Source organism: Lathyrus oleraceus, chromosome 3, assembly GCF_024323335.1.
Source record: "Lathyrus oleraceus cultivar Zhongwan6 chromosome 3, CAAS_Psat_ZW6_1.0, whole genome shotgun sequence".
NCBI classification, from domain to species: domain Eukaryota; kingdom Viridiplantae; phylum Streptophyta; class Magnoliopsida; order Fabales; family Fabaceae; genus Lathyrus; species Lathyrus oleraceus.
Window position 1 is genome coordinate 77,913,554 of NC_066581.1, and position 13,458 is coordinate 77,927,011.

Genomic DNA, 13,458 nt, shown 5'->3' on the forward strand with positions numbered 1-13,458 from the left:
GGGTATCCCGATGCCTTTTCTTTTCGGTCGATTTATCCTTTATTAACCCAGTAACCGGTTGTGGATAATCGTCCATGCGAGTATATTATCTACGTTCTGACGGTAATAGATAGTATATCTCATGCACTCTCGGGTCTGAAGCCTTTTGTTCTTCCCTAGTTGAGTAAGATTCGTATCCCCTTTGTGGAGTCGAATATCCATCCTGTAATCGAGTTTGCTTTTTAGCCCTCTTGTGGATGATGAGTGTCTTGGGAATATTCCCCAATTCACGTCTTGGTTGGTCACCTATTATATGCCCAGTAACCGGTATCCCTGGTGTTCCTTCCTCTCTGCTCCCTATTATGACTTTTGTCCCCTGTGGAGTCAGAATCCCTGAGTTGAAGTATACCTTTTAGGTTTTCCTCAGATATTTTGAAGTTTTGATATCTCTCACCCTTATGCCGGTCTTGGATATTCATCTCTTCCCGAGCATGTTGTATCTCTCACCCTCATACCTGGTGTTCAGATCACATGTCTCTTTGAGCTTATTACCCAGTAATCGGTAATACCTCGTCCCGCTGCTTCCCCAGGAGTGTCCTTGTGGACATCCCCAGCAAAGTCCCTTAGTGGATTGTTTTCATCCAGATTTTATCCGAAGTATCCGTTGTGGATAGTTTTTTACTGTATTGGCATATTCCCCAATACATGCATCTTCGAGTTAGCTCGAGTCTTTCCATTGGATCTTTTCCCTTTGGAATTCTGTTCCCCACGCTTTGAGTCGTGACCTGCTCGCGCATTTTTATCCCTTTTCTATCCCCAGGAGAGTCCCCAGGATCTTGGTCCCATGGAGTGAATTGCTCATATGGATTATCAGTGGCTTCTGATTTCTTTGCTTTTGTAGACACATATCTCCACCGAGTGCTACCATTTTTCATACCTACATTTGCATCATGAGGTCTCTTAGGGACCAAAATTCGTCTCTTTGTTATTATTTAAGCCCATTCTACCCCGTCGAGACGAAGATTTTAACCTTCACTTCTCCGGCTAGTGACCTTAAATACGGGCATCTATAAGACCCCAATTTTGACCCTAAGATCCCTCATGGCATCATAACATTGCATTTGTATTGCCTCAAGGATCTTTAGCATCTTGGTTCCCTTTGCCTTTGGGTGAGACTCCTTGTGATTGGTTTGAGATCACCAAGCATGCTTGAATTATACATCATTGTTTCTCTTACTTTTGTTTACTAACCAAAAACACAAAAATGTGTCACTAACATCTTTTGTTTGAAGCTTAAGTATCATCCAAGACACTTTATGGGTTCTATTTAGATGATCAGTCAACACAAGGGAAAGACTTGAGTTACTCCCAACAGGTTCAAATGGGGCCTATTCATCATTCAAAATGCTAATCCTGAAAAAGCAAGAATTTGTTCCTGAGCTGTCATGCTCGCTAGGTGAGCAGACTAGTTCGCTTAGCGAAAGGAACTGTCATGCTCGCTAAGCGAGCAGATCCTTCGCTAGGCGAAGCGCGTGCATTTTGGAAAATAACAGAAAATTTTGGGCTTGATTCTGAGCCCACCAAGTCACCAATATCAGGTTATAAATACCAGAGCTTCATTTGAGAAAAAACAGAGACTGAAGATTATTACAAACCCTGGGAGAAAAAGAGGCTGGAAACTATTACAAACCCTGGAGAAATAGAGAGCGAGACATACAGAGAAGAGCCCTAGGAACTAATCTGCAGCAACCTCCAGGCAACTCTGAAAGGTTCACTCGGACTCACACACTTTTCCGCCTCCGCCTCACACAAACCCTGACATTGCCTTGCAGACCCAGCCGTGCCTTTCGAGTTCTATCGGTCTCTCCAATCAGGTTTGCCCTTATCCCCATTACTCTATACTTTTAATTTGAATACTCTGAATGTGTGAGGTACCGTTCAGTTTTTGCCCACGGGTTTAGATATGCATGAATGTGTAAACAATGCCTTGAATGCTTTGATTACTTAATTTCTGAGATGGATGCCATAGGGTTTGGAGTCCCTAAAATCGTATTGTTATCAATGGGAAATCCAGAACCCGCAGGCGCTCGCTAGCACCTTCGCTAGGGGAGCCTGCAGCGAAGCTTCGCTAAGCGATGCAGCAGCGATCGCGACATTAGTTGTTTTTTCCTGTTTGCTCTAACCTGTTTTGTGTTTGTTATGGCATTGTTTTCTCCTAATTCCGTCATATTACTCTAACCTATTTGTTGAGTGTTTGTGAGGGCTCACATACTCTTGCAGGGATAGCTTTCTTGGTGTTCCACTTTATTTGTGGGGTACCACTTGGAGGTCTATTTCGATTACCTATACTGACTCACTTTCTTTGATGGTGTTTTAGCTTGGAAGGGTCTTTGGTTTTCTTACCTCTTAAATTGCTGTTACTTCGGATCTTTATCCGCGTGGTACTTTTACATCTTTCCTGCATTTTACCCTTTCCTAGCTGTAAGACCTCGATAGGAGGCAATTTACCACTTTTTGTCAGGAGCTCACCCTGCCCAGGTTTAGAGCTATGAGGTCTTATCCTCATTACCCTTTTTGCATGAGCGTTCCTAAAACGCAAACAACTCATTGATTTTTCTTCTTCTAAGAACACGTTATCTCCTTCTACTACAGGTGAGTAAGTCTCCAAAGGTCGAGCATCCGGTAGATTGCGTAGTAACGTCGTTCACCCCAAAACACAACCCTTACCCCATAGGTGGTCGAACTACGTTTTGCTCTGATTTTCATCCCAGATGAGATACGTAGGCATAAGACGCGATGTCTTAGCGAGCACACTCCTCTTTAACCCATAGGTAGCCGAGCTACGAAGACTCTGATTCTCATATTCAGATGAGATACGTATGGAGTGGATGCGACGTCCGTGCGAGTCATTTTCTTTTGACCTTTCTTTTAGTAAGTAGTACATTAGATAAACATACACGCTTTTCTCATCCCTTCAATCATGTTTGCACAAATAAATTTTCACAAAAAACAACAACCTTTACAACAAATGTGAAAAGGGCTCCCTAGGAGTACCTAGGATGCTTTGGGTGTCTAATACCTTCCCATTGCATTACCAACCCCCTTACCCAGATCTCTGACATTTTTACTAGTTTTTGATTCGATAAAACTTTTAGGTTTTTGTTCGCTTTCTAACCATTCCTTTGGATAAATAGGAGTGCGGTGGCGACTCGACTTGTATGATTTACCTTGGATTTAGTCAATATCTCTAGTGGTAATGAATACCCCGCTACAGATACGTAGGCACAAGACCGAAGGTCTTGTCAAACACAAAAATATAATTAATGAATTCTTTTCTCATCCCCCCATTCTCTTTGTTTGAAAACCTCACTTTATACCAAGTACATATGCATACAAAAAGGGCCCCCTAGGAGTACCTAGGACACTTTGGGTGCTAACACCTTCCCTCTGTGTAACCAACCCCCTTACCTGTGATTCCCACGATCTTCACATGTTATTTTGATCAAGAAATCATTAAGACTTTAGAGTTTGTTTGTCTTGGAAACCCTAATTCATCTAGGAATCTTGTGTGACTTCTTCAATAAGTTTCTTTATCAATTGATCAAATATTTAAAGGGATACTTCATATTACATCATCTTACACCTACATGATCCCCCATGAGTCCCAAAAATCAAGAGAATGTCAAGCTAGAAAGATGGTTCATGGCGGTTGACCAGAGAAAGTCAACGAGTCAAAACTGGGGTTCCCTAGACCCTATATCCTATAATTTTTGTCATATGAAAATGATTCAAAGAGAAACGTTACTCAAAATTACATTCCAAACAACTTTCATGTTGAAGTCAAGAACTAGTTTTGCTTTGAAAGTCATTTTTTATGGTGAAAGATTATAGGTCATTTTGTTTGAACCCTATTTGGAGGTCAACTTCACAAGACCATAACTTTCTCATATTTTATGAGATGAAATCCATTAAAGTTCCATGATCCAATTCAAGATGTATGCTTAAACTTTTGTGTTTGAAGAAGTTCAAATTCAACTTGAAAATGCATGTGCCAAGAGGAAACATTATAGGTCATTTTGGGCCAATACCATTGAACACGTGATTTTCCTCAACTTCTAAAATGCATAACTCCTTCATGCCAAATCCAAATGAGACCAAATTTGTGACCATATTGAATAGGTTTGAAATAGCTACAACTTTAATGAAGGAACATTTCTCATTTGAAGTCCATAGAAAATTTATTCAAGGTGGAAGAAGTGAACATTTGACTTGGGACTTAGAAAATTTCAAATATGTTTAATTTCCCAAACTTCTACCCCAAAGTTCATCATTATCCAAGCTTCAAATGAAAAAGTGTTAAACATGAAAGTTGTTCCCCTTGATCTCACATTTCCAAAAAGTCCAAGATCATCTTATTTGGCCAAAGTATGAAGGACTTGCGCATGGGGGCAACATGATGAACCATTTGGATAATTTCCACTTCCACTTTTCATACACGATTGCATGGCTTTCCAACATGAATTCAGCATGACTCTCAGTCATTTTTGGATAAGATTACATCACTTGATGGGCGTATACACGCCCATGCAAGCATGCAAAGAGAATTTCACAAAATTTTGAAATTTGGAAGTGTGTAGAAATCAATATCATGGCCTATAAATAAGACTCTCATTACTCAAAATTAGGGACCTCATGCCCAAGATTTGAACGTGCAATCCCAAACCCTCACCATTAAAGGATATGTTTGAAGATTTTCTTTGAAAATAGAGTTTTAAATCTCCATCTGTTTTGAGATTGAAACTCCAAGAGTCCATACCTTTCATTGATCCTAATCACTTCCAACAAGCATCTAAAGCAAGGCCAAGCATAATTGAAAGCAAGACCGTGCCAATCTGAAGCTCCATTGAAGGTGAATTTTCAGAATTTTCATCTCTTCGATTCTCCCTAAATTCTTCACCATTCTTGTTGATTTTTGGTTGTCTGAAGTCCTATCAATGTAGGCAAGAAGATTGATTTACTTTGAGGTCAAATCTAAGCAACTCAGTTCATGATCCTCAAAATTCAAATCCCTGTATCTTTTTATATACTTGGAATTGGAGAAAATTGAGGCCAGATTCGTGCTCCTGAGCATTTTCCCTTCAAATTATTGTATTCACTTTTCATTTTCCATTGAGTTGAGCTTGGACCAGGCTGGTGGTACTCATCAGAGAAGATGACTGGAGCTAGGGCTCCGGTGGTGCGCTGGATCAATCCAGGTCATATGATTTGTTTAAAATGTTTTAATCTCACGCGTCCAAACCGATTACCATGCCTGCATCGTGTTTGAAGAAGGTCTTTGTGGAATGCACCCTCCTGACCATCTCATTTGTGTAACACCCAAAAATTTGCCCTCCTCATTCATGCATTCATTTAGCATTTCATATTGCATTTCATATTGCATTTCATCATGTCAATCAAAAAAAAAAAAAAAAAAAAAAAAACGAAAAAAAAATAATAATAATAATAATTTTTTACAAAAATAAATAAATAAATAAAAATAATAATAAAAAAATAAATAAAATATAATAAAAAATTTTGGACTTGGGTCTCTCTCATTTGAGCCCACAAAACCATGAAATTCAGTCTATAAATACCAAGGCTTCACTTGAGAAAAAGGAAGAGAAGCAAAATACTCTGAGGTTTCCTTGGAACAAAACCCTGGACAAAACCTGAAGAGAAACCTGACAGAGAACTCAGAGCAGCCTCCAAACCCTGAAGGGCCTCACGGGTGCAACTCAATTTCAATCAAGCTCTCCAATCAGGTTTGCCCTATTCCCATTATTTTACGCCTTCAATTTGAATGTTCTAAATGTGTGATGTATTATGAATGGGTGAAACCTATGCCTTGAATGTTTAATCACATGATTTCTGAAGTGTATGCCACAGGGTTTGAGGTTTCTGAAACCATACTGTTATCCATGAAAAAAATGCTTATGGTGTTTCACTAACCCTTTTGTTGAGTTTTTGTGAGGGCTCACATGACTTTTGCAGGGATAACTTGCGTGGTTTCCCACTTTATTTGTGGGATAACCCCTGGAGGTTCATTCCGATTACCTGTACTGACCCACTTTCTTTGATGATGTTAGCTTGGAAGGATCTCAGGGTTTCCCATTCCTCTAATTGCTGTTACTTCGGATCTTTATCCGCGTGGTACTTTTACATTTTTCCCGCATTTTACTGCTTTCCTAGCTGGAAGACCTCGATAGGAGGCAATGTTTTTGTGTTTACTTTATGCAGGTTCCTTTGTCCAGGGTTAAGAGCTATGAGGTCTTATCCTCATTACCCTTTTGCATGCGCGTTCCTACAATGCAAACAAACCCTTCATTGATTTTTCTTCTCCATAACACACGTTTACTCCTTCTACTACAGGCGAGTAAGTCTCCAAAGGTCGAGCATCCGGTAGATTGCGTAGTGACGTCGTTCGTCCAAAACCCAATCCACAACCCCATAGTTAGCCGAACTACGGCTTGCTCTGATTCTCATTCCAGATGAGATACGTAGGCATAAGACGCGATGTCTTAGCGAGCACACATCCCCCAACCCATAGGTCAGCCGAGCTACGAAGACTCTGATTCTCATATTCAGATGAGATACGTATGCAGTGGATGCGACATCCGCGCGAGTCATTTTCATTTAACCCTTTTTTTTTGGTAAACAGCACAAGATAAACCCACACCCTTTAGACAAGAACTACAAAAGTGGATCCCGTAGAGTACTACGGATGTGTAGGGGTGCTAATACCTTCCCTTCGCATAACCGACTCCCGAACCCAAGATTTGGTTGCGAGACCCCGTCTTGTCCTTTCCTTTTTCAGGTTTACTTCGAGCGTTCCCTTCCCTCCTTTGGGATGAATAACGCACGGTGGCGACTCTTCTGTCATTTTCTTTCGCCGGTTGTTTTTTCGTGCACTGTATTTTTCAGGTTACGACAGCTGGCGACTCTGCTGGGGACTAAGAAGTTGACCTCTTGCTGGTCCATCTTCCCTAAGCGAGTCCCTCCTAGCTTGTGTGATTTCTTGTTTATCGGGTGTTCATGCTTTTGTACATTTATTTGCTTACCTGCTTGCATACATCTGTTGTATCTATTGGATCTGTTTGTTTGTTTATTGGGATGGGATGTTCTATGAGAGATAAGCCCATTACCCAGGCTTGAGTGTACACACAGGTTTTAGAGTGGATGATCATGAGGCTTGCGTGGCATGTTGCTACGTTAAGTCGTTCGTGAAGAACCACACCCAGACGAGGTTTCTTTTGGATATATTATGTCCTACGGATGTTCCGTAACGACATGGTGTTCCTTTAGAAATCGTCGACTCTGGTGACCATTTCCCGAGAACTCAGTCGAGGCCTCTCCTCCGAGACGTGATTATGTTAGCTCTGGTGGGCGCATTCTCGCTGATCAATCCGAGGACCCCGAGACTGGGAACTTGCTTTAGGATGTCCTGTTGAGGGGAGTCAGTGGAGGTCTTTTATCCCGTAATAATGCCAAACCTTCAGTGGTAAACGTATTATTCGCGACTGAAGGACTGAAGCTGACGAACTTCTGTTCTTAGAACCTACCAGTGAGGGGTGGGCTAAATTCAGGAAACCTTAACCTCCAACCAACCCGGTTTTCTGGAGCAGAGTTTTGGTCTTGTATTATATTCCTCAGTGAATTTCTCTCCAGGAAGTGCAACCTGATAGATGTTCAAGCGGATCCATCAATTCTGATTGACATGCCTTTGCATTGCATAACATCATCTGCATAGTTGCATCCAATATCTCATGCTTATTCATTTGCAGGGTATTCCCTTTCAAAATGGGGGTGCCTTAAAACTGAACAAGCAGTGCATCGCATACCATGCATATTAACCCTTGTCTGTTTTGCAGGTGTCACCGCAGTGTCTAATGTTTGTTCCCTGTATCAGGCAGTTATTGGTCCCAAGCGAGTTCACAGATACCCGACAAAGGAAAACCGTCCACGACTAGCGATGGACCAAGTACAGAAAGAGCTGGCTGATATGCGTGAAAGGATGGATCAGTTCATGACATTGATGACTGGTATGGCAGCAGGCCAAGAAAAGCTGAGGGAATTGGTTGGGCAACCGAGGCCTGAGGTGGAGATACTAAATGCTGAGGGAAACCCTGGTAACCCTGGGAACGCTGATAACCTTGTGAACACTGGTAACGCGGGTAACGCAAATGCTGATGGAAACCCGGGTAATGTTGGCAACACAGGGAATGTTGGAAATGGTATTGGCGGAAGGTACGATGTGAATCAAGGAATTCGGATTAACGGGCGCCCCGTTACTGAAGATTATCAGTGTGATCAATTTTCTTTGCACGACGAGGCCCTCGAGACCACTCGCTGTATGGATGAGCTTGCTGAGAAGCTCAAATCTTTGGAGTCTCAAAATTCCTTAGGCTTTGATGTCACAAACCTTGGTCTGGTTCAGGGAGTAAGGATTCCTCACAAGTTCAAACCCCCTACTTTTGAGAAATACAACGGGGCTTCTTGCCCACGCACTCATCTCCAATCTTATTTGGGAAGGTTGGGAGCTCACACGGAAGATGAAAAGCTGTGGATGTACTATTTTGAAGACAGTCTAACTGGAGCTTCTCGTGAATGGTATTCTCATTTGTCTCGTACTACCATCAAGAGCTGGAAAGACTTGGCAGAGGCTTTTGTCAAGAAATATCAATACAACTTGGACATGGCTCCAAATCGGACCTTGTTGCAAGGTATGTCCCAGACTGCCAAGGAGACCTTTAGAGAATATGCTCAGCGTTGGAGACAGATTGCTGCGTCCGTCCAACCCCCTATGTCTGAAAGGGAGATGGCGGACATGTTCATGAACACTCTTCAAGGCAATTATATTGAGAGATTGGCTGCTTGCCCGTCAATCAGCTTTGCAGAGATAGTAATTGTTGGAGAAAGAATCGAGAGTCTGTTGAAGATGGGCCGAATTCAAGACAATAGTGTTTCTAACCCATCAGGTCCCAAGAGACCGTTTGCTGGTAACGGTCAGCGAAGAAAAGAAGGCGAGGCAAGCGTTGTGTATGCCGGCAGAGGCAGGAGTAAAGGACGCCCTAATTATTATCAAGATCAAGTGGCCGCAGTCACTATTCCAACACCTATTCCTCAACCGCAATATCATCCGCAACAACAACCCATGTACAATAATCAACAACAAGGAGGTAATCCGGGTCAGCATAGACACTATCAACAACGTCCAAGGCAGACGGACCGGGTCATCGAACCAATCCCAATGCCTTATTCAGTATTACTTCCCAAGCTGATTGACATGAATCTGGTTACATTGAGAACTCTGGCCCCACCAATCGATCCCAATAATTTTCCTAAAGGTTATGATGTCAACGCCAGATGCGCTTTTCACTCCAACGCACCTGGCCATACTACAGATAATTGCAAGGCTCTCCAGTTAAAGGTACAAGATTTGAGAGATGCCCAGGTTATCAATTTTGCTCCGGTGCCTAATGTTATCCAGAACCCGATGCCGGCTCACGGCGGGCAGAGGATTAATGCTGTTGATAGTGGGGAAACTTTGAATTTGGTTTCTGATGTGACTAAGGTGAAGACTTCGCTATCGGTGGTTAAAGACCGACTTCTAAAAGGATAGATTTTCCCGGGCTGTGGGGAAGAATGCAGAAATTATCAAGCTGCCGAAAACGGATGTGACAGTTTGAGAAGGGGTATTCAGCGGCTGATAGATGAAGGTTGTCTTCAGTTCGATCAGGCCCGTCCGGTGAAGAATGATGTATCGACGGTGACGTTTTATTTTACTCCTGAAGAAATATATGTTCCCGAGAGACTCGCTCCGACAACAATATATTTCCCAGAAAGTACAGAACCAGCAGCGGTGAACATCGAAAGTTCAGCACCAGTCGCAATTTACTCTGACAGCCCTCAACCGACTTTGGTTGGTCCAATCACCATCACGGTACCAGGACCTGTTCCATATGAGAAAGACAGTGCTATCCCGTGGCACTATGGGGCTGATATCTACTGCCAGGGGCAGAAAGTTAACGAAAAAGACATTGACATTAGTAGCTCCGCTGTAGACAATGTTGGAGGGGTTGGTGGCTTCACTCGCAGTGGACGCCTATTTGCACCATCAACATTACGCGTGAATACTGAAGCCGAGGCAGCTGCCAAGGCTAAAGGGAAACAGGTATCCACCGAAGAGGTTACTACTGAGGAAGATCCTCCTAAGACCGCATTCGAGAAGGAAGTGGATGAGTTTATGAGGATTATCAAGAAAAGTGACTACAAGGTAGTCGACCAGCTAAATCAGACACCCTCAAAGATCTCCATTCTCTCACTATTGATGTGCTCTGAGGCGCACAGAGCAGCCTTGTTGAAAGTACTGAATATGGCCTATGTTCCACCGGAGATAACTGTTAACCAGCTAGAGTCGGTAGTTTCCAATGTAAACGCTAGCCGGGGGCTAGGTTTCACCGATAATGACCTGACACCTGAGGGCAGGAATCACAACAAAGCCTTGCATATCACAATGGAGTGCAAAGGGGTGGTGCTTTCCCATGTTTTGGTTGATACAGGCTCTTCTCTGAATGTTCTTCCAAAGAAAGCCTTAATGAAGTTGGATTGCGATGGCATCATCCTGAGGCCAAGTAACTTAGTTGTGAGGGCTTTTGATGGCTCTAAGAGAGCTGTTTTTGGCGAAGTTGAGTTGCCAGTTAAGATTGGACCGTAGGTGTTCAAGAGCACCTTTTATGTGATGGATATCCAGCCTGCCTACAGCTGTCTGCTAGGTCGGCCTTGGATTCATGCTGCCGGTGCTGTTACTTCTACCCTCCACCAGAAGCTCAAATATGAACTAGAAGGTCAGATCGTCACTGTATGTGGTGAAGAGGATATTTTTGTTAGCCACCTGTCTATATTTAAGTATGTAGAGATGGACGGCGAGATGCACGAGATGCAGTGTCAGGGCTTCGAAGCCATAAACATCAATGAGGTCGCGCCCGAAGCTGTCTTTTCACCTGAGTTTGAGAAGGTCGGGACTTCTATCTCTTCATACAAGCAAGCTGTCGAAGTGGTTAAAGCTGGTAATGCCCAAGGCTGGGGCAAATTTGTGGAGCCAGTCATCAAAGAAGACAAGTTTGGATTGGGGTATGCTCCGGGATCTCAGAAGAATGAAACTGGTACTCTCTCCAGCGGGGGTTTGGTTTCTCCCCACATCGTCAATGCTGCAGATAAAGACAAGGCTGACAGCGACTGTGACTTAGATAGCTGGATTCGCTCGTGTGTCCCGGGAGAAAAGCTCGACAATTGGTCGTCTGAAAAAACCGTCCGGGTTACTCTACTGAAAGAGTGATTTTTATTGTTTTCCTTTATTACATGCATAATAAAGTCTTACACTTTGCCCAAGGTGTAACGGCTCATTTGTAGGGCCATCCATTTAGTTACGTTTCGCAATTATTTTTATCATCAATAAAGGACGGCTTTTGCAAACAATTTTGTGTTCTCTTTCTTTCAGTTTTTTTTTACTTTTTACAAAAAAAATGGCAATGTTTCTTTTTTCGTTTTTCCTTTCTTTCAAAAAAAAAAATCTCTCATTCTAAGGTAAAGCATGATCCTCCATCATGCAGAGCCGACCACTCGGATCTCACTGCTAACGACACTGTTATGGCCAAGTATGACTTCGACAATCCTATCTATCAAGCCGAAGAAGGGGCTGAGGAAGATTGTGAATTGCCTGAAGGGTTAGCCAGATTGTTGAAACAGGAGGACCGAGCTATTACACCTTATCAGGAGGTGGTTGAGACCATCAACGTTGGTACCGAAGACGACAAGAAAGAGATCAAGATCGGGGCCAGTCTACAGGCCGAGAGGAAAGACCGTTGATCATGTACTTGACTGTGTTAGAAAGGTCAATGGGTTGTGTGCTCGGTCAGCATGACGAGTCAGGTCGAAAAGAGCATGCAATATACTACCTTAGCAAAAGTTTACCGACTGTGAACAAAGATACTCATTGCTCGAGAAAACTTGCCGCGCTTTGGCATGGGCTGCTCGCCGACTAAGACAGTATATGTTGACTCACACGACTCTATTGATATCAAAAATGGATCCAGTCAAGTATATTTTTGAAAAGCCATCACTTACCGGAAAGGTTACTAGGTGACAAATGATACTGACAGAGTATGACATCCAATACACTTCACAAAAAGCCATCAAGGGAAGTGTCTTGTCAAACTATCTTGCAGAGCAACCGATTGATGATTACCAACCTATGAGGTTTGACTTTCCTGATGAGGACATCATGTTTCTCAAATCGAAAGATTGAGAGGAACCACTCCCGGAGGAGGGGCCTGACCCTGAATCCAAATGGGTTATGATGTTTGATGGGGCGGTCCACGTCAATGGTCGCGGAGTTGGTATAGTGTTGATCACACCGGAAGGGGGTTCATATGCCATTTGGTGCCAGAATAACTTTTCCCTGCACCAACAATGAAGCCGAATACGAAGCTTGTATCCTAAGACTTGAGGAAGCCGTCAATATACAGATTAAAACCCTGGATGTATACGGGGATTCAGCTTTGGTCATCAATCAAACCAACGGGAAATGGTATACACCTCAGCCTCATCTGGCTCCTTACAGAGACTACACGAGAAGATTGTTAACTTTCTTTTGAAGAAAACCAATTTGCTGATGCTTTATTTACCTTGTCTTCGATGATTAAGGTGCTATGCTGGAACTACGTACCCAGAATTGACGTATCTCGGTCAGAGACGAATGAAGAAAGCATTTGGTCAGAAAGTGCGCCCTCGGGGGTATCAAGTCGGTGAATTGGTACTCAAAAGATTTCTTCCTCCCAACACAGATCACAGGGGCAAATGGACACCGGACTATGAGGGTCCGTACGTGGTTAAAAGGATTTTCTATGGCGGAGCTTTGATGCTAACAACCATGGATGGCGAAGGATTCCCGTCCCCTGTCAACTCAGACGCAGTTAAAAAAATACTTCGCGTAAAATAGACCCGCTGGACAAGTAAAAAGAATGGTCCAGGCAAAAAAAGGGCATCCCGACGAACCAAAAAAAAAAAGAGAATAAAGAGGTTCGGGCAAAAATTAGGGATATAAAAAAGAGTACACCCGGTGAGTCGAAAACCCAAAAGGGCGGCTCAGGCAAAAATGGGTATCCCGATGGATTGAAAACCCGAAAAGGGGGCGATCCAGGCAAAAGTTAGGGAATAAGCGAATGACTGTGATCTGAGTTCATCAGTGTTATATCACCGTTTCATTCAATCCGGCAATCTTCGAAGGTTAAAGATCGACTAATCATCCACTTCAGAAAGCAAGATGAGCAGAGCGTCTTGAGGACATACGAGTCATAGCAGAGTCGAAACTCAGTGGGACCCCGTATCCCCGTTGTCATTAGGATAGTTCTCTTTTTATAGCGATCACCTCTTTTCAGAGAT